The sequence below is a fragment of the Lissotriton helveticus genome, chromosome 10, assembly GCF_964261635.1.
Source record: "Lissotriton helveticus chromosome 10, aLisHel1.1, whole genome shotgun sequence".
Taxonomy (NCBI): domain Eukaryota; kingdom Metazoa; phylum Chordata; class Amphibia; order Caudata; family Salamandridae; genus Lissotriton; species Lissotriton helveticus.
This window is the reverse complement of record NC_136071.1, coordinates 992347911-992371026: the sequence shown is the minus strand read 5'-3', so window position 1 is coordinate 992371026 and position 23116 is coordinate 992347911. Positions and strand designations below refer to the sequence as shown.

The following is a 23116-nucleotide window of genomic DNA, read 5'->3' as shown; positions in this document are numbered from 1 at the left end:
CATACCAGCGCGTGGGTCAACCATCATCTGTGTCTCATTTACAAAATGCTGTGCAATATTCAATTCCGGCATATCGTGCTGCTGCTCTGCCCCCTGCCAATCAATCAAGTGAAGCGAGCCCCTGCGCGCACCACGCGCAGACCTGACGAACGCAGGCTCCACACGGCGCTCCCCCATGGGGTCAGAAGCGGAGCGCTTCTTACTCCCTCTCCGTCCCCCCCTCCCCCGCTTGGCCGGGACCATCGGAGCGGGAGCGGGCGCTTCTGCCACCAAACCTTTCCCTGCCCGCCCCGCCGAATCAGTCAATTGCGCTCCATACGCCTGACCCAGCTGCATACAAGCCGACTGCCCTGCCGCCGGAGCGCCTCCCGCCCCACCCCGGGACTCCGTAACTGAAAAAGGGGCCTGTCCCGCGCCAGCACCCACGACTACGGGAGCGCCCAAAATTACCGGCGCTCCCCCCTCCCCCGCCGCCACGCGCGCCTGTGAAGAAGGGGCCGGTTTCCTCGAACGGGACCGGCCCCTTTCACTTACCTGAACAGAACGCCTCTTTTTAGGCGAAGAACAAGCCATAACTGCGGCGGACACGCCGGCGGAGGCCTGGCGCTGGGGGCGCGCCGGCCCCCCTCCCACCAACAAGTCCATGCGACCTGCTTCCGACAGCAGTCGCATGGCCTCCAAAACTCGGTAATCCTCCATCACGTCAATAAAGCGCCACAGCAAACCAGACAAGAGTGAACAAAGCACCTAAATACCTCACACTACTCACTACAGAATGCTGAAAGAACAAAAAAGCTATGAGCCCACCTAGCCACCAGGTCACCAAACCTAAAATGGTGGCTGGTAGGCAGTGGGCGGGGGGTTTATAATTTGGGCTATTCTGGTCCTACTGGACCAGCCCAATTCCAGAAACTTCTGTCCCTCTTAAAGGGGCACCCCTCTCAGCTCTCCCAAACCGCCCGGGGGAGGAGACCTCCCGGCGGTCGGCTCCCTCCCCCAAGCCCCCCTTTGCTACCGAATGGACATGACCTGGCATGATGCGGTGATTCTCTGGGCGGGTGATCATACTAAAATAAATGAAAGTATCTGCAAATCGACCTTTTTTTTATCAGGCTACAAGCTACATTACTGAAAATCCACATTACTCACTGTTAACGTGCAAATTCAGGAGGCAAGCGAAGAATTCGATCACTTTGGAAAATAGTTCAAAGGTGCCTCCGGCAGACCGATTGAGGACAGTTATGCTATTTTAAAGAATGCTGATAAAACGGATTGAAAAAGGGGAGAATTATATTCCACCCTCAGTTGGTAGATTCATGCATTTAAAATGCTGATATTGTTTTTGGTTCAATTTTCAAGAACTGTCCTTATCATAAAACATTTAAGATGTTCCTTAAAGCTACAAGATATTAACAAAACTCATAGGTGCATCACTTACAGGACATGCACGCTTGGAATGAACAGCTGCTTCTCACTTTGAGATAGGAGGTGGAAAATTTGGACCAACACTCTTCTCAATGCAATATTTGCAAAGCCTACCCTATCCTTAAAAGACCCATCATGTTTATACAATTTATTGTGCATTGATTAAAATATCGCTTACTTTTAGGAACTAGAAAATGGCATGCACACTTCGAATATTTTACCTACATCTATTTTTGGGCTTCCAACATTAGACCAATGTATAAAGTAGTGTGGGTTGTGTCTCTTAAATAATGCATTGTATGTAATAATTGACTGTAGCCTATGTCATTTTCTAAGTAAATTTGGAAGGGGTAGTTTATCAAGGACGTTATTAAATGTAAAAAGTTCTTCAAGGAAGTTGATACCAGAATGCCTAAAAGTAAGCCTTGTTTAGGGTAATGTGGGTAATAAAATCACATTGGTTAAACAGCTGAACTCTGTGCTAATACTGGGTTATGACTCTGATGGGGAGAATATATACCATGATCTGATTGTTCTGCTGAGGAAGATAAGTTCTAAGGCACTGGGGAACTATCAGTCTTCTTCCCTCCCAAGTTAGTCCGTGGGCAGTGTGGAAATTGGGAAATTTAATAGCAAAATTAGCAGAGAAAGCAAGGCTGTCACAATAAAGAATGAACCAGATCCCTAAGTCAATGTATTTTTGGTCAGAGGAGTTAAAACACCCTTTTGTGTCTGCAAATAAATCATCATTTTGGGACAGAAGTAACAAGGAACACCAATCCATGCAGTTATTCAAGGACAGAGGTCTGAGGATAACTAGCACCAAGACAGGTAATAGACTGTGACCGGCACAACTGCAAAAATTATTCATGCACGGCAACACACACACGTCGACAAAATTCAGACGTGCACTCTTTCCAAGCATATCCCCCCCTGCCTTTAACTCACGGAAACACGCACACTAAACACAAACAGCCCACAGACTCTCTCCCATTCACGCACGGCAACACGCACACGTCGACAACATTCAGACGTGCACTCTTTCCAAGCATACCCCAGCTGCCTTTAACTCGCGGAAACACGCACACTAAACACAAACAGCCCACAGACTCTCTCCCAATCACGCACGGCAACACGCACATGTCGACAACATTCAGATGTGCACTCTTTCCAAGCATACCCCCCCTGCCTTTAACTCGCGGAAACACGCACACTAAACACAAACAGCCCACAGACTCTCTCCCATTCACGCATGGCAACACGCACACGTCGACAACATTTAGACGTGCACTCTTTCCAAGCATACCCCCCTGCTTTTCACTCACGGAAACACGCACACTAAACACAAACAGCCCACAGACTCTCTCCCATTCATGCACGGCAACACGCACACGTCGACAGCATTCAGACGTGCACTCTTTCCAAGCATACCCCCCACTGCCTTTAACTCGCGGAAACACGCACACTAAACACAAACAGCCCACAGACTCTCTCCCATTCACGCACGGCAACACGCACACGTCGACAACATTCAGACGTGCACTCTTTCCAAGAATACCCCCCCTGCCTTTAACTCGCGGCAACACGCACACCAAACACAAACAGCCCACAGACTCTCTCCCACCCCCCCCTCCCAGACTCTCTCCTATTCACGCACGGCAACACGCACACCATAGATTCTCTCTCATTCATTCATCTGCACGTTCCTGCCTTTCACTCGCGGAAACACGCACACCAAACTCAAACAGCCCACAGACTCTCTCTCCCACCCCCCCACACTCCCAGTCTCTCTTCCATTCACGCACGGCAACACGCACACCATAGCTTCTCTCTCATTCATCTGCACGTTCTCCCCCCCTCCCAGACTCTCTCCCATTCACGCACGGCAACACGCACACCATAGCTTCTCTCTCATTCATCTGCACGTTCTCCCACCCCCCTTCTACTTTTATGCCCGCTTTTCTCTCAAAACATTTTAAAACACAACCAACAGTCCCCAGACTCTTTCACATTCACGCACACCATCTGCTTCTTCCTTCTACCCTCTCTAAGGTCCAGCGCGCGCCTTTTCCTAAACCCGCCCCCTTCCTCTGTAGCACGAAAACATTCAGACGTGCACTCTTTCCAAGCATACCACTTCCTGCCTTTCAACTCGCGGCAACACGCACACGCACTTCTCTCTCATTCATCTGCCCGTTTCCCCCCCCTTCTCTAGCACAACAACATTCAGCTGTAGTAATTAAGTATGGTAAAATTAGCAAAGCACCAAAAGACACATTTTTTACGAATTTCCTTTGTTTTCCAATACTTTACATTATCTAACAATTCTAAAACATGGAGAATATCTCTTTTTTGCAATTTTTAGTAGATACTTACTTAGGGTAAAAATACAAGGATACTGCAGTTGGTTAATCTCAGTTGTAAAGATTCTAATCTGTTGTCGGACATCCGCTGTGAAATGTAAATGTGGTGCGAAAATGGAGACCACTGCCTCTCTCACATCCAGCTGCACGTTCTTCTATTCCCCACACCCCCTCCCTCTCATGCGCGCTCTACGCTCTCCTTTTTTTTTCTCGAAACTCAAGTGAGGCCACAGACTTGCTACATAACTTGCGTTCTATTTCTTAATTTTAAAGTGACAGAAGACTTACTCACTCTGGCCTCTGCAACACAACCTTATTACTTAACACTAGTAAGCACAACAACAGTACCAACACAGCCAAACTCACCACCAGCCCAAACCACAAATAACTGCTTTTGAATTTGATGAAAAACAAAAACATATTTTACGAATTATCTTATTTTAACTAAACCTTTACGTTACTTAGCATTTGTGCAACATGTTCTGCTAAACATCTCATTTGCGGAATGCTTTTTAGTACTTTGGAATTCTTAACATTTGAAACAAAGAGTAACATAGTAAGTCTGCTATAGTGGTGGCCATTTTTTTTGTTTTGGGGAGGGGGCGAGAGCAACAAAACAACGTCTGGGGCCTAACCACCCCAGGAGACTGGAGTGCTTTAATCTCAGTCGTAAAGATTCTAATCTGTTGGCGGCCATCCGCTGTGAAATTCAAATATAAACTAAAGGGAACGAAACTCGCCTTCTCACCAAATACCCTAAAATACAAGTGAACCAACTTTAGAAACACTGTGAAAACCACCACGTTTTTTTACACAAACTATTACATGCAGGTAAAATGCTATTTTTTTATTCTTACGTTTGATAGTGCAAAGTTACACACCAGACACGCATAACACCAGCCGTCCGTGCCTGCTTAGGCTATGCACACACAGCAACAGTGTAAATGCCTAGAAATTTTAAGTGTGCGAATTAAGAAAAATACCACATTTAGTATGACACAAAAATGAGTACTAGGATTACGCGAAACAATTTTGTATTTGTATATTTGTGGTGCGAGTGCTCCTTTAACACTTACTCACACTTTTTATCGCCATGTTTTGCAAACCTCAATAGTGAACACAAATTGCAAATATTGGGGAACTCTACACAGCCCTCACTCACACTGCACACAGGCCTCACTCAGTGCACACAGCCCTCACTCACACTGCACAAAGTCTTCGATCGCACTGCATACAGGCCTCACTCAGTGCATACAGCCGTCACTCAGTGCACACAGCCCTAACTCACAGTGCACACATTCCTCACTCGCACTGCACAAAGGCCTCACTCGCACTGCACACATGCCTCACTCAGGGCATACAGTACACACTTAGTGCACACAGCCCTAACTCACAGTGCACACAGCCCTCACTCACACTGCACAAAGGCCTCACTCGCAGTGCACACAGCCCTCACTTACACTACACACAGCCTGTGCTAATCTGCAGCTCTCATCAACCACACCTCCTTCTTGAACTCCCTTTTCTCTTCTCTTCTCCCTAGCTGATCTGCTGCTCTCTTCCACCCGCATTCTTCTCTAGCTCCCTGTTCTCTTCTCTTCTCCTGTGCTGATCTGCTGCTCGCTTCCACCCCACCTCCTTCTCTAACTCCCTTTCCTCTTTTTTTCTCACTATGCTGATCTGCTGCTCTCTTCCACCCCGCTTCCTTCTTTAACTCCATGTTCTATTCTCCTGTGATGATATGCTGCTCTATTCAACCGCACTTCCTTCTTTAACTCCCTGTTCTCTTCTCTTCTCCTGTGCTCATCTACCTCATTCTATCTATCTATCGCCCTCACTCTATCTATCGCAGTCACTCTATTTATCTATGTATCGCCTTGAATATATCTTTAGCACTCGATCTATATATCGCAACACCACAGCATCACTCAAAGGCACCACAGCATCACTCAAAGGCACCACAACATCACTATGCGCTAACACTTCATCACTGAACGCCACAGCATCACTCAAAAAAATGTAAGATTTCACTTCTAATCTTAGATATTCTTCATCAAAAAAAACACTGAACATAATATTCACAAAAGGTATTTAGGAAAGTTTACAATATTGCCATTATACATAATAAATAACTTTTATTTCAATATTAATTAATTAACAAAAAAAAACATTTATATTAGTAAGATATATACATCTAAGTCACGTAAATACAAAAGATGTGGCATTACAAATGCTATAAGTGTTACATTTGCTAAAGTTAAAAGTATTGGCATTGTAAATCACAAAACATAAATATAAAATGTCATTTACAAAACCAATAGCTCCAACTTTCCTACTGCGAGACCTATTGGCAACGCCAGTGCTTGTTTTAGGACTTGTGCCCTGGTCGCAATAATAAATACTGAGAATGTTGTGTTGATCAAACAAAATTATACGGAGGAATGACAGAGAAAATTGGTCTGTGAGAAGGTGCACTGCAAATACAGGGCCTGCTCGTATTGGCTGTCAAGATGCACTGCAAGGTAAGAGCTATTATTAGAAACCGGTAGAAATATGTGAACCTGATACTCCGAGAGCTCTTGGGTCAGCCACACCCAGACGCCACAGGACTATGATGAAATCTTTGTTGCCCAAAACCTAATGAGTCCGCCTGCTTTACAGCAATTCTTTCACGCCTATGATTTATTCTGCATTAATTAAACTAAATCGACAAATTCGTTATTCAATGTGATGCAAACGTGAGTAATAAAAGCTTCCCTAGCATAACGATGACGTATTCCACCATGCGGTCGATGTCCACATGGAGGTGCAATGAAAACACGGGTTGAAATGCATGTCGCGGCACTTTAAACTGTCCCTTGGGCTGGCAAGTCGAGGCGGGCTTGCTGGAGCAAACTCTTAGTAGACGAGGACGGGATTGGACGGTCCAGCCTACTGGTAAGAAGAGAGCATGATTTTCAGCAACTCCGTTTCCCTGTTTATTTATTTGCTACCGAATGGTGATGACCTGGCATTATGTGGCGATTCTCTGGGCGGATGATCAAACTAAAGTAAAGCAAAGTATCTGCAAATCTACCCTTTTTTATCAGGCTACAAGCTACATTACTGAAAATCCACATTGCTCACTGTTAACGTGCAAATTCAGGAGGCACGCGAAGAATTCGATCACTTTGGAAAATAGTTCAAAGGTGCCTCCGGCAGCCCGATTGAGGACAGTTATGCTATTTTAAAGAATGCAGATAAAACGGATTGAAAAATGGGAGAATTATATTCCACCCTCAGTTGGTAGATTCATGCATTTAAAATGCTGATATTGTTTTTGGTTCATGTCCTCATCATAAAGCATTTAAGATGTTCCTTAAAGCTACAAGATATTAACAAAACTTATAGGTGCATCACTTACAGGACATGCACGCTTGGAATAAACAGCTCCTTCTCACTTTGAGATAGGAGGTGGAAAATGTGGACCAACAATCTTCTCTATGTAATAATTTCAAAGTCTACCCTATCCTTAAAAACACCCATCATGTTTATACAATTTATTGTGCATGGATTAAAATATCGTTTACTTTTAGCAACTAGAAAGTGGCATGCACACTTCGAATATTTTACCTACATCTATTTTTGGGCTTGCAACAATAGACCAATGTATAAAGTGGTGTGGGTTGTGTCTCTTAAATAATGCATTGTATGTAATAATTTACTGTAGCCTATGTCATGTTCTATGTAAATCTGGAAGGGGTAGTTTATCAAGAACGTTATTAAATGTAAATAGTTATTTAGGAAATCAACACCAGAATGCCCAAAGGTAAGCCTCGTTTAGGGTAATGTCGTAAATAAAATCACATTGATTAAACAGCTGAACTCTGTTGGGTAACGACTCTGATGGGGAGAATATTTACCATGATCTGATTTTTCTGCTGATGAAGATTAGTTTTAAGGCACTAGGGAACTTTCAGTCCTCTTCCCTCCCAAGTTAGGCCGTGGGCAGGGCGGAAATTGGGATATTTAATAGCAAAATTAGCAGAGAAAGCAAGGCTGTCACAATAAAGAATGAACCACATCCCCAAGTCAATTAAATATTTTGGGCCTGAATCACAAAGGCAATATGTATGTACAGATTTACTCACATGTAGATCTACTCCTACACTTAAGTGTAACTCTCCACTTTTTTGCTATTTAGCATTTCTGAGTGGAGATTTATACCTAGTTGTAAAACATGCATGTCTGTACCCCCTCTTATATAGAGGGGAAGCTACTACAACAGAATTTACATGAGATGAAGTTGCTGCAAGTAACTTTTCCCTTTGGTGAAAGATTATTTCTATAGTTTACATTTTTTTAAATAATTTGAAAGACATTTATATTACACTGAAACAAAAACGTAAAACATGACAGCACATTAAGGCACAAAATCACATTTGCATTCAATAATAAATTAATATAAATATTAATTTAATTTGTAAATGGTAAGATTAAGCAATACATTCAAAATAAATTGACCTACCCTCACTAACTTTTGGACTTTGCATTTTTTGGCGTGATTCTCTGTTTTGCTTCTGACCTCCTGGTTTTTGTAGTACTCTGGATTTTGTTTTTCTTTGTGTTTCTGATCACCTTAAATCTGTTGATCTTAACTAAAGTGCAAATGCTCCTACTGAACATTATGTTTATGGATTGTGGTTTCCATAATTGGCCTATTCGATTTTCTCCTAACTCCCTAGTACAGTGCACTGTGTGTGCCCAGGGCCTGTAAACCAAATGCTGCTGGTGCGACTGCAGCACTGATTGTGCCACCCACATCAGCAGTCTTTCAAAGGGTTCTCAGACCTGCCACTGCAGTATCTGTGCACAGTTTCTCCTGGATAGTCCAACTGACATGTGCGCCCAATTGTCAATCCCTAACCTTCCCTTTTCTCACATATGAAAAACCCTAGGTAGGCCCATGGCACCCCTGTGGACAGGTTGCAGTGAGAGGGAAAGGTAGGACATGCACTGATGTTTATTACATGTCCTGATGGTGAAATACTGAGCATTTTTTTTTCACTGTGGAAAGGCTATATCTCCTATGGATTACAATTGAAGCTGTTTTTTAACACATTTACACCTGCAGCTTGCCAGGGGAAGCAGATAGAAAAGCAGTGCCTAGTATGCCTACACTTTTAGTAAAGAGTATTTCTATATTGTGTGTTTGGAAATACCACTTTTAAGAAAGTGGATATTTCCTTGTAAAACCATCCACGTGCCTCTGCCTGTTTATGTATTAGCTGTCTGGGTTTTAAACTGACAGAGGCTGGTTTGTGCAGTCACACTAGATGGGAAAACAAAGGGGGCAGAGGGGTTCCTGCCTTTCCTGGATGACTCATGGCCAGGCTGATGGGTCTGTCCTGCATCTAGGGGGGGTCGGAGGAGGTGCTACATGCACCTGAATGGACTGTGTCTGCCTTCCACCATGCTGTCTCCACCTCCTGTAGTGACCCTGGCCTGAGCCGGACAGAACTGGATTGTGTGCCAGGAGAACTTTGTTTGTGCCAAAGCCACATAACTCCAAAGGGAAATATGGTATAAATATTGGGGCTCAGATCCCAGGATTTTAGAACTCTTATGCACAAAGGAACCAGCCAAGAAGAAGAGCTGGAGAAGCTGTCAGGAGAGACTACCACTTTGCTGTGTGCTTTGCTGTTTTGTCTAGCAGTGGCTGCTTCTATCCTGGGCAGTGAAAGGACTGGACTGGACTTTCTTATTTCCCTGAATTTCTCCAAGGGCTTGAGGCAGAACTGTTCAATAAGTCTCAGGAGCAACAAAGACTTCAAGTTAATCTGCTACCAGGACTGGGAACTGTGTGTTTTGTGCTGCAATAGAAGAAAAAGCATCAACACTGCAACCCTAGTCTCGCCACTGCTGCTGCCACTGAGCTGCTGCTTGCGCCATGACCTGTGGGCACTGCTCGTGGAGTACATGGAGCACCGTACTGCTTCGCACAGCAGCTCTGGAATCCCCAACAATGCTGTCACTGATGCTACTGCCTGCACAGTGACCTGTGGACACCACTTGTGGAGAACATGTAGTACCATCCCCCTTCCACCGCAGCCCTGGTCTCACCGGCAATGATGCTCCAAGCTGACATCAATGCTACTGCCTGCACTGTGGTTAGAGGGCACCGCTCGTAAGTTGAACAACGTACAGCATCATCCCACCCTGCAGTCTGGGCCAACTAACCCCAGCACCATTGACTCCAGTTCATCAGCCGATGACCGCACTTGAACGACCATGACGCAGCGGCCTGCACCGTCACCTGAAAACACCACAATTAGCACCATCCCACTTCCCACCCCAGCCCAGCCCTGGTCTCACCGACGCCACTGGACAACTGTCTCTGAGCTGCTGTCTTGCCACTGCACTTCACACCACATCCACAGCGCCTGAAAGCACTCCTGACTTTAACCGCACAGGACTTCAAAGGCCGAGGGGCACCTGCACCAAGCTCCAGAACAGACGCCTGCCGACGCCAGCCCTTTGGAGCTCATTGTGAGGCCCTCGACACCCTGCATTTCTAAAGGTACTCTTTGCAGGTCGTCCCTACATCGTAGCAGGGCCACGACGCCAGAACTGTTAGTCTTGCTTGTCCAGAATGCTGTGATAGCCCTGGACAGAACTATTGACTTCAAGGAACTGTTTTTCAAAGTCTATATTTGTCTTGAATATTTTGAATAGCTTTATGTTGAATTCTTATTATTTTAGTCTTGTTCACAGGTAGATATTGGCTATTTTTCTAAAACTGGCCTGGTGTCCTTTTGTAGTGTTTTTCACTGTTACCATTTGTTTTGTGCGGTAATGTCTCGGCTTTCAACCTAGGATTGTTTCTTCCAGAGAAAAGGGGTATTTAATTTTCACGTCTCGCCAGTCAACACTGCATGCTCATACATTTCCCCCACCTCTCTAGAACCCTTAACTTCAGATACACTGTTTCCCGCTGTGTTGATGTCATAAATTCCTTTTCTTATTTTAAACTTATTTTTATGCTCATCTGAGGCTTTACTCACTGCCTCAGATGAGCCTGACTGCTCATGCCAAGCTATCAAGAGGGTGAGCAGGGCTCGTTTCAGAAGTGTAACTCCCTTATCCTGACTAGGAAGAAAGGTCTCTACTTCGACAGGGTACCAACTGAACAACATGCCAGCTAGAGACCCCCATTTCTAACACTAACACTTTAAAGAGTAAAGTTTAATTTATTTTTTATTAAGTTTAAAATGACTTCTTTTTAAAACTATAAAAGATTACAACTATAGATTATGAATGTTTAGATCCCAAAACAATGTTTCTCATGGAAGAACAATGTTGGCACTCCACAGTGAAACTTCAAGAATTTTATTTTCAAGCTCAGGAAATGACACGTCTATGCATTTTGTTGCATCCAGCAACCTTGTTCAAGACGGCGAGCTCCATTTTCTAAATTCATTAAATACCTTAGTTGAAAATATAGCAGAAGGAATACAGAGTGCTAGATGAAACTAGCTGGTCAGCACCATCTTTAAGTATGCAAAGTTTGTATTTTATTTTGTCCTCATTTGCCGATACCCCTGTGTGTGAAAAAGAAAACCGCCAACCACCACATTGTGCTACCTTGTCCAGCCCACCAGATCTGGTAGTGTGCCTCAGACACTTGCACAAGAGACGAATGACAAATTGGCGGAAGAAGGAGAAACCACACACGAAGAGGGCGACCTCCATCTAGGCGTATTTCAGCCTGTTGGACCAGAATTTCGGAAAAGACCCTTGCTATAAGTCCACGGAGCAGGGAAGATGGCATAATCATAGGACCTGGGGGAAAGAAAAAAAATCCGGAATCCTACCTCCATTGTATCAAACACTCCCAAAAAGCAACCTTTTTCCTACTGCAGGGTCTGGCCAAGTCTACTTTAGAAACTTCATATAGGGACGATAGCCATCCCGCATATGTTGGAGGGGCTATATCCACCCAAACCCTACAGATCTGTCTCCTTGCCATTAGAATTGCAAAAAAAAGAAAGGACCTAGCATGTCCTAAGATGTTTTCATCAATCCCAAAGGTGATCAAAGGGAGAGTAATACTCAGTGTGGTGTTAAGAATAGAGGATAGGGCATCCATCACCTCTTCCGAAAAACGACTAATGGCTGGGCACTCTATAAACTTATGCACATCTGAGGCTTCGGCAAGATCACATATATTGCATTTTTTCCCTTGCTGGAATTTGGCTAACTTTTGGGGAGACAGATATGCTCGATGTTAAGTATATAGATGGTTTCGCTTCAGCCAAGCTGGCTTCACAATTTTATACAATAGGCTAAAAGAGTTCAGCCACAACTGCTGGCACTGTTCACCCACCTTACTACCCCATAGCACCTCAGGGAGATTGGTGTCATCATCTATCTCCTCCAGGATCGCCCAGTACCAACATATGACTTCCTTACCCCCCCCCCCGGCCTTGTCACCAATAGATTTTCTAAATTACTAGGGGGATTCCCTTCCTTGTCAATGTCTGAGCCCAGCTAGTCAGTTGCATGTAGTTGAAGCGAGATAAGCCTGGCCCAACTTTCTCCCGCAAAGCCTCCCAAAGTATTATTGAGCCACGTGCTATCAGCTCTCCCCAATTCATAATTCCAGCATCCTTTATTGGGCATGCTAATCTGTCTTTAAGACACAAAAAGTGCCTGGCGAGTCCCACATGGGTGCTAAGTTGGAAAAATAGCTCAGCCCTGTTCATTTTCTGATTGTGGACCAACTTCTGGCCAATGAATGAAGAATCTTAAATTTTTTTTTTTACATTTCTGATCCCCAAACTTGAAAAGAAAACCGTCAGATGGAAGATCGGACCCCTCCAACATAGCTCGAAACATCCTCCCCCTGGGATTATCCACTTGTGTTTTTAGGAGCATTCTCGAGTCGGATAATTGGAACGCCCAAGCGTAATATTGGATGTCTGGTGACGTTAGCCCTCCTTTTTCTCTCCTTCTCCTCAGCTTTTTCCAAGCCAATCTCGTGGCTCCATTCCTCCAAATAAAAGAGTTAATTTTTTGTTGACATTTGGATATTTGTTTGACATCAAAGGCCATAGGGATAGAATTAAACAAAAAAGTATATTTAGGCAGGATAGACATTTTTAGAAGGTTTGACCTCCTAAAGATAGATAGCGGGAGATGGATCCATGCCTTTAGTTGTTTCTGACATTCCTTATGTACTCGCTCAAGATTGTAAGTGGCGATTTTACTTATATCTTGGGTTATTCTAATACCAAGATAACGCATAGAGGACATTACCTCCATCTGAGTGTTAGGGATGTTCCAGGCCATAATTTCCGTTTTTTCGGAGTTTATATTGTATCCGGAGATTTTACCGAACTCCTCAGCCCTCCTGATCACTGAGGGAAGAGCCAGATCTAGATTAGATGTCATAATGAGGATATCATCGGCATATAGGGCTACCTGCTTTTCCCACCCTCCAAAGCTAAATGATGGTATAGTAGCCTCCTCTCTAAGAATCTGTGCAAAAGGCTCGAGATAGAGGTTGAAAAGGAGGGGAGAAAGCGGGCAACCCTGCCTTGTACCTCTTGAAATTTCAAAACGCTCTGTTAGGGAGGTATTTACATAAAGCCTTGCCTTCGGAGCCTTATATATGAGTGAAATCATACGGCAGAAGTTTTCGGGAAAATTTAATTTCCTCATGACTGCAGCCAAGTAAGACCAATTGACCCTATCAAAGGCCTTAGTCGCGTCCAGCGTAAAGGCAGCCAGAGGCAGAGAAAAGGTGGTAGCGATGTCAAATACCCCAACCAGATCTTGCGTGAGGTCAGCCAAATGTCTACCCATAATAAAGCCCTTTTGGTCTTCGTGAATAATAGAGCTTGTCACCCTCCCCAACCTAGTTGCCATAATAGCAGCAAAGATTTTATAGTCGCTGTTGAGGAGCGAAATCAGGCGGTATGACCCACATTCTTTCAGATCTTTCCCTGGTTTAGGTATTAGGACCACCGTGGCATCGTTCCAAGACTTTGGAGGGTCCCTACCCTCCGAAAGGATGTTATTGAAAACGGTAGCCATAACCGGGGCAATCTCCTCATTGAGAGCCCTGTAAAATTCCCCTGGTAACCCATCAGGGCCTGCTGCCTTCCCCCGCTTCACTTGCCCCAAAACCTTACTGATCTCTTCAACAGAGATCTCTCTCTCCAACGTCCTGCTTTGCCCTGGTGATAGCTTTGGTATAGACATTTGGTCTGACCAGGCCTCCCTCCCTGGCATATCCTCGTGGGAATCTTCCTTATAGATATCCTGAAAAAAATCCCGGAAAGCACCTCCTATTTCGTCCTTTGTGATCCGGGGAGCAACTTCTCCCGCCACCCTAATCTCCCTGATGTAATTTCGAGCTTGGTCGGATTTAGTTTTCCAAGCAAGGATTTTACCAGCCGCCTCGCCAAACTCAAAATGAGAAATTCTGCTCGCCTCCCACCTTCTAGAGACCCTAGCTTGTAGTATATTTTCTAATTGTGACTTTAACACCCCATGTCTTTCGTAGTCTGCACCTCATCTAGTTTGGGCACCCAAGATGTTTTCGATAGTTTTCATTTCCCCCTCCAAGTTCTCAATACTTTCCCTATATTTCTTTTTCCCATAAGAAGCTCTGCTCGTAATACACCCCCTCCAGAGGGCTTTTAAGGCATCCCACATAATGTGGATTTCTGTAGAGTCTATGTTTGCCTCCAAGAAATACTGGGTCTCTGATCGAAGAAAATTGACCTCCTCATTTTCTAAAAGAATGATACGGTCAAATGACCAAGAAGTATGACTCTGTGTCCTGGTTTCAATATAAATGAGATGGCCGAATGATCGGAGAGGTGTGAGGGAAGATAGAAAATATCTATCAATAGACTTTTCAGACTATAACTAAAAAAAGCATAGTCTATCCTAGACACATGTTTGTATTTAAAGTTTAAAAAAGAAACCCCCAACGTATCCCCTGCCCTTTCCCTCCAAATATCTGCAAGACCTAGTTGTGACATTATTGTTAGAAGATCCTGTCTAGATGTGGAGAGGACACAGGCTCTAGATTTAGCAGACTTATCTAATTTTGGATCTAATACGATATTAAAGTCACCCATCCAGATAACTGGGTCATGAAAAGCCAATAGGTTGTCTCATATGATGTTTAGATAGGAGGGGTCATCCTGGTTTGGACCATAATACCCGACCAAGGTGAAAGGAAGGCCATCTAACATAACCCTTACAATGAGCCACCTACCGCTCCTATCCTCCCTATACTCCACAATTTGTGCTTTAACTTGTTTTTTAAAAATAAAAAGCACCCTCCTAATATTTGCTGATTGATCTGTGCAAAAAAAAGATCTACCCATTTTTCCTTTTTTTAAATCTCTGTTGTTTCAGCCTTGAGGAGGTGTGACTCCTGTATGACTATGACCTGTGCCGGGGAGTCTCTCAAGTATTAAAAAATCTTTGCTCTCCTACCCCTGGTGCGCAGGCCATTGACATTCCAGGATAAAAAATGTAACTGAGTCATTTCCTCAAACAGTCACCACCTTCCCCTACCTCTTCCAAATTCCCTGAGACCTTATTGTCATATCTTTATCTAATTTTTTGGGGGCATGAAACCAAAGATATCGGTCAATAGGCTAGGCTGTTTACACTGAAATACCTTTTGGGCTCAGACATTTGAGGATTTTTTTTATTTTTACCCCTGCCACCCTGCGCTACACCCTCCCCCTGGAAAACCCTACCCAACCTACACTGGACAGATGTATTGCCAGTTTTGCGCCCTCTGGCTCCTCCACCCTCCTCCCCCCCTCTACTACTGAGCTGCGAAGTAAGTAGTGCACGGGTAATTCCTCTCAAACAATATACAAAGAAATACAAAAAAAGAACCTCCCAGTGACTCTAAAACAAACCCATTTTCAAACCTCCAGCCTCTTGCAAAAAAAAAAAGTTTGCAATCCTTATATAAATATGTATATATTTTTTTTCCTTCTTCCTTTTTTTTTTTCTTGAGCAATTTACTTCCTTTGCCCCCTTTATGTCTTTCTAATTAAATTTACTAAATGGCTGGGGGTATACTATCTCTTCTGCTATGTGACCCAAGTATGACAAGGGGAGACCATTCCGTCCTCTTTTTTTTTTTTTTAAGAGATTCTTTTTTTTTTTTTTAAGAGATTCCTGCTCTTTCCCGGGAAAGATCCCTTAATGACTCCAGCATTTCGTCCGCCTCCAAAGGAGATCGAATATTGTGCATTTTGTTATTAAACATAACACGCAAAAAAGCAGGAAATCTCATCTGCACTGTTGCACCTAAGGCACAACATTTTTCCATCCTCTGACCTAGCTCCCACTGCCGGTCTAGAGTGGTCTTTGACAGGTCAGAACGAATCTCAAAAGGAAAGTCAGGACCATTTAGAGTCTTATTTTTTAGGGCCAAATTTAGTTTTTTTTCTTTAATCGAATAAGTAAGAAAATTGACCAAAATTTTCCTCGGCTTTTCTCTGCCAGGTTTCAGACGAAAGGGGTCCCTATGAATCCTTTGGATATCTCTCCCCAAAATGTCTGATGACTCTTCCAGATTGTGTGAATCTTTAAGCAGGTTTACGACAAAGGTTTTTATGTCGCTCCCCTCTTTCCCCTCAGGAATATTCAGAAGCCGGAGATTATTTCTTCTTGAAAAGTTCTCCAAAGACTCAACCCTCTCTCGAATCGCGTCCCCCTCTCTTTGCAGGTTTTGGATTTTAACTTGGGCAGAACCTAGATTGGCTTTAAGTTCTTCCACTGAACCTTCAAGGGCTTCTGTCCTCTCATTCAACCGATCTACTTTTCGCTCCAAAACGTCACAAGCAGCCCTAATCTCTGTTTGATTCTCAGCAGAGATCGTGAATCCCTGCTTTATGTCTGCTTTTAGAGAGTTTAGCAAAGACTCTATCGAGGAACAGGCTATATCCAAACAACCACCGCCAGACTCTCCCCTTCCTAATGGTGCAGGGGACTGGTCAGATGTCAGTGTCTGTGTCGGACTACCTTAAAAGACACTAAATTGTTTAACAATTGACTATCTTGAGTGTCTTGTTGTGAACTGACAGACCCAGTAGTCTCCGTTGTCGCCACTCTCTTGACTTCTACTACCATCTGGGCGTCGTTGACTGACCTATCTGCTGGTAAAATTGTGTCTGCTGGAGGAAAAACTGCCACATGGGAGGCCATTTTCCCTTGGAGATCTACACGGACAGAGTAGCAATCTTGCTCAATTGTGTGGGGTTTCAGAATGGTCAAGACTTGGGGCAAAACTTTGAAGAATTGTATTTATTTATTTTTATTTGCGCGTTTATAACGCGCTAGGATCACCTCCCAAAGGAGTATCTCCGCGCCTTTGGCATCCTTCCTGCACATAGACAGTGAGTACATGTCCTATCTAATAGTTTTGAAATAAAAAGGTTTTTAATTGTTTCCTAAACGGAAGATATTCCTTACAGAGTCTTAAAGAAACTGGGAGGCTATTCCACAGCGTTGGACACGCAATTGAGAGGGCTCTACCACCCTGTCTAGTCTTTTTTGCTCTCGGGACCTGCAGCAGAGCTTGTTCACTGGATCTTAAGGATCGCAAAGGTTTATAGGGGAGAAATTTATTAAACAAATACCCAGGGCCTTTCTTCTGAAGACACTTGTGTATTATGCAACAAGTCTTGTACTTCACCCTTTGCTTGACCGGAAGCCAATGCAGGGTGTTCAAGAGGGGTTTGGAGGGGGTGCGAGGGGGCTGGTTTAGAACAAGGCGGGCCGCAGTATTTTGGACCACCTGCAATCTGGCAATTACTCCCTCATTAGCTGATAGAAGCAGCCCATTACAGTAGTCTAAACGACTCAACACCAAGGCCTGCACTAGCGTCCTCCTGGTAGAGTCAGGGAGCAAGGGAAACACTTTCCTTAATATTCCGATGACATGGAAACAGGAGCCCACCACTTGATTGCTATGTTGCTTCAAGGACAGCTCCTGGTCCAACCTCACACTGAGATTTTTTACCACCTGTTTAGGCTCTGGGACTGGTCCCAAATCCTGCGGCCACCAATCTGGGGACCACAGGAGTTTGGCCTCACCGAACAGCATCACTTCTGTTTTAGCAACATTACATTGCAGGAAGTTAGATGCCATCCAGTGGGCCACTGCCTTCATCCCCTGGGAGAAGGAGTTCCTGACCTCATCGGTAAAGTGTGTAAAAGGGAAGAGGAGTTGGGTGTCATCCGCATATGACACAGGGATAAACCCATGGGACCTCATGATGTTCGCTAGGGGGGCCACGTAGATATTGAACAAGGTAGGGCTCAAACAAGAGCCCTGTGGCACCCCCTTCGAGATCTCCAACTCCTCTGACCGATAGACGCCCAAGGTGACTGTTTGGGTGCGGTCTGTCAGGAAGCTCCTCAACCACGCTAGGGCCTCACCTTCCAGGCCGATGTTAATAAGCCTGGTGGTCAAGATGTCATGTGACACGGTGTCATATGCCGCAGACAGATCCAACAGAACCAGGATAACAGAGTGACCTTTATCCTGTAAAATGTGTAAATCGTCTGCGACTGACAGCAAGGTGGTCTCGGTGCTATGCCTCGGCCTGAAACCCGAATGGGATGGATCCAAGGAGGGGGTAATGCGGGAGGATTTAAGATCTCCTTGCCCCCCTTTAGCAGCAGCTCCCTGGAGCCCTCTCTGGAGCCCTCTAAATTCAACAGCGTTCCCCTCCTGCAATTCACTCTCACTGCCACAATCAGACAAAAGTGCCTGGGTACCGTGACTGTCCTTTGACCCCCTTCCCCTGCCCCTGCCCCTTCGTGATTTACTGTTAGCACCTTTCTTCTTTTTGCAGGAGTTAGGGCTCTTAGGACTTACAAACTCAGCCCCACCCGAGCCTTCCCCGCAAACCCTCTGTCCGTTCCCCATGCTAGCAATATCCAGCTCTCCTTCACAATCCACCGTAGGCGCTGGGGGGTCCAAAGCTGAGACAGAAGGCTCCGATAAGGAGGTCACCACGGGAAAAAAAGCACCAATCCCTTTTGCCCCCATCACCTAACCGCGATCTTCACTGCTGCTGCCTGCCTGCACTGCACTCCCCCGAAGGAGACCGCGAGCCGTTGCGCTGTGGCCACGCCTAAGCTCCACGGCTGCAGCCTCCCAGCGCTGCGGCAGGGAGAGTTTGTGAGCGTATACGAGGGCGGGGACCCGATCCAACCCCCCAAACACATCCGACGGTCAGTTTAGGTGAGGTGATAACTTTCTCTTCAGAGACGCTGTGACACACAGTGCATTAGGAGCGTTTACGGGAGAGGGGGAGAGAGAGCTTCACTGAGGGCGCGCGCTACCGCTCAGCACACGGGTGCCATGTTAGTGGAGAAGCGTGGCTCAGTGGTTAGAGGCGGCAGACCCGGAAGCTGAGATCAGCCATGGACCAGGGTTCGATTCCCTGCCTCGGCGGGTCTCGGGCTCAAAAATTCCACGGACTCGACAATTCTCGCTCCGGTGCCTACTCGACTCACGGGGTCACACTCTGCGACTCGGGGCAATAGCTTGCTTAATCTCCACTATGGCCCCTCGCGGCGGGATGCCTGGCTTTCACCTTGTGAATACCCTGCCGGGGTATCTCACAGGGGAATACCAGGACGGGTTCCCTAAGCAAGCGCCTTGAGACCCCTGGGTGATTCGTGCGCTATATAAATCGAAATACATTTACATTTACATTTACATGTTTTCCCTTCTGCTTCGCACCCAAAGTTTGTATTATTAAGTGAGTTAATTAGTTCTCACTTCATATGCACAGTTGACTCAATAATCTCCCTCAAATGTCTAATCCATAATATTGAGCACAACTCAGAAGTTCCATCATTTGTAACTCTACCATATTTCACCATAAAGAGTAAATTACTTACATAATTATCTTTGCCCCCTTCAACTCAAATCCTTTAAGGACAAAGTGAGCACATAATAAATAGTAATACAATTACAGTCATTTGTAATGACCCAATGTTTGATTAGTAAATTAATATTCCATTGCTACTCTATCAGTCTTAATGGCATGTGCCATTGCTAACTCCCGACAATGCATCTTCAAACAAACCCTTACAGTGCTTTGTGCAAATTCTAACATCAAAATATAAGGTTCCCTAAATACCATGTTTTATCCAAAATACAGTCTGCTTCTGTTGAACAATATAATCAAAGATACATACATATCTAACATTTCACCAATATGATTCAATGTTCAAAAAATTATAAAGAAAAAGAACAAACACCTTTCTCTCATTGTGCATGCAGTACTTATAAAGATATAGCCTGATAATCAAACGACTGTACACAAGTGGGTTACTATTACAGTATAATTAATCCTCACCAGATATATCAAAGCAAAATACATCCTACACAAATAAGTGCATTAGAATCAAACACTACTGATGAAACAAAATAATGTTAAAATCTAGAGACCTTATAAAACATACGTGATTGGGTGAATTATTTCTATTTTCTTCCCCCCTAGGAATGTGTAATCTAAAATCAAGATTACTAAAAGTGGCCTATAGGAAGTACCACCTGGAGGATTACTGGGTAATAGAGGCAAGTATACAGCTCTTCATCAACGTTTAAGCCATATGGCTATCGTGCTATCCAATTCCAAAATGAAGAATGTTTTTAAATTGCATAGCTCTTTTCCTATCTCTACCTTGTTCCTTTTAAGGACTTGTACAATACAACTATATCTAAGCTCTGTGGGATCACTCTGCTACTTTTCAAAATGTTGAGCTACAAGATAGCTGCGACCCCATGTACAATTTTTGACACAAGCATTTAAGAGTGTATACCACAAAGCTTGATTTCCCCACGTCAGAATGCTGCTTACCTTAATATTATTTTTAAGTAGTTTATAGTGTAGTCGATATCTCACCATTCTTGCATGATTTGCACTTCTAAAGTAATTCCTGGGACTGAGCCACATTCTATTGTTGGCATCAGTAGCAAATTTGTTCTAATCATGTAATCTCTCAGATATTTAGATTTCCTATACTTAATCTGATGATATTAAGTAACTAAGGTGCCTATAATAGGATACTCCCTAACCAAAAAAACAGTTCTTATGTAAAATCGGACAAACCTTGGCATGATTGGTATTATAAGTTTATATAAATCTGTGTGATGCATCTTTGTTTACATTTTTCTTCAACAAAGATAGGGAAGGATTAAATAGGGCCTTTTCTCTGTTCAGTGCCCTGGCTTTCCTTGAGGCTGCTTCTAGTATTGGCTGTAAGAAATGATTCCTCATCTCGGTTTCAACCTTATCATCCTAATCCACACTGTAAGCCCACCTAGCTCAAAAACATCACCAAAAGGTATGCTCTTTATCAAAGGGGCGGGGCTGGAGCTTCAAGTGTGGAGAATAATATTCCCTTTGTAGGATTTCCAACTTCTCCACCCCCACACTAATCTGAGCAATTTGAAATTCAACAGATGTCTTATTTATTCTTCCTGTGAATCTTAGGTTGAGAGCATTATTGTTTAATTCTGACATGAACAGATCGACCTCTTTGTCAGTACTCTGTCACAGTACAAACAGGTTGTCAAAGAACCTCAACCGCATTATGGTGTTCCAGGACTGGTGCCCCATTTCAAGCTCTCCGATCACCTCCGCTTCCCTCCAGCACATAGCTGGGGGCGAAGTAGGTGCCCATAGCGACAACTTGTAGCTAATTGTAAAAAATATTATCTTGGATAAACACCATTCCATAATTTTTAAAAAGCATAGCATTATGCGCAGCATAGACTATCGGCCTCATTCGCAGAAAATGCTGTGCTGCCCATAGACTATCCTGATGTCTAATGCTGGTGTACAGTGTTCACTCATTGAGTGTCCTTAAAAGCATATCTTGATCCCACTTAACATCATAGATGCATCTTAGAATATCAGCCTAATGTTGTTTGTGAGATGGAAGGGTAGCATCAACCTGGTTTTAAAAATAATCAATGGATTTTAACATCTTCTCAAATATGCTGTTTTGTGCAGCAATCTTAGGTCTTCCTGTTGGCCTATTAAGATATTTGTGTATTTTGAGTATCATATAAATTGCAGATATCATCGGATGATCTTGTTTAAGAAAACAATATCATCCCAACCTAAGAGTTCCTGATCTCTCCATGATTCCAGCTTACAGGTGAACTACTCCTTTACACTTGTGTATCCATCCATCGTTATTAGTTTGTAACATTCTGGATTATTGAGTTTAATCGAAGCCTCTGTCTGATACAACTGTTTGTCCCACAAGACAATGTTCCCCCTTTATAGGAGGGCTTCACTATCACATTATCTGAATTTTTAAGTTTATTAATCATCAAGAAATGCGTCCTGTCCCTTTTATCTTGTTGTTTTCCCTTACTTCTGGGTATACCATAAACATGACGCAGTTCTTTAATAAAGTTATCTGACAAGATATCCAGATTGTCCCATTTTGTCTGAGGGATATTTCTGGACTTCAGACAAAAGGGGGTAAATACTTTGGTAGGCACTCTTTGACTAGCCAGTTCTTGGGTCATATTATCAGTGGATGTTTATGGACGCCGTGTCAGATCACTTTCTTCTTGTAATGCCCGTAGATCATCCATTACATCCAAATCTGATACCAATAGATTGGGACATATACTTCTTCTAAAAGTTTCTACAATGGGAGGTAATCTCCCTGATTTTAGGAACTTTAGTCCACTTCAGTTTTTGTGTGTATTTATATTAGTCAGTTCTACACTGGGCATAATCAAATTTGCCTTTATGAGAATATGAAAGGCCCATTTCTAAAGTAGAGCTGTCTTCAGATAACTATACCTGGCTCGAATTCACAATAGTTTTTATTGGAATTGTTACTTGGTTAATTGTTTCGGATTACGCTGGGTTGTTCTCCCTGTTGTTTCTCCTCGAGTTCCGCCTCTGTTCTTCTCACCCCCTCCTTTGTTTCCTCTTCTTTGTGGTCTTCCTCACCCTCTTACTGCTCTGTAGGCTGTTCTCTCATCCTGCTGTAAAAAACATAGTTCATCTGAGACTGTAAAGTACATCACTCTTCCTTCACCCCATCAGGGTCTTCCTGTTCTTCCTCATACCCCATGGTGGGGCTAACCTCACTACAAAAATATTCTTGCTGTTTTTTTTGTTAGTGTCTTGAATTCTCTGTCTCCTTATGGTATCAAAGTGCTTTGCAAATGTATAGATCTGGCCCTTTCGATAATCTAGGCAATCACACAAGAATTTGTTAGCTTTTCTCTCCTTGATTCTTTGCTTGTA

The 23116-nt window shown here is 43.9% G+C and overlaps 1 protein-coding gene across 2 annotated transcripts in view; it reads left to right on the top strand.

Moving 5' to 3' along the window:
- LOC144784709 (ATP-dependent translocase ABCB1-like) overlaps positions 1 to 23116 on the top strand; it is a 916046-nt gene that overhangs the window by 7298 nt on the left and 885632 nt on the right. The window contains exons 1-2 of one of the 2 annotated variants that reach the window (XM_078663660.1): positions 6633 to 6725; positions 20336 to 20412. The gene's annotated coding sequence lies outside the window, so the exon portion shown is untranslated. Of the gene's footprint in view, positions 1 to 6632; positions 6726 to 20335; positions 20413 to 23116 lie in introns of those variants that run through there. The other variant, XM_078663661.1, reaches the window with a different exon arrangement.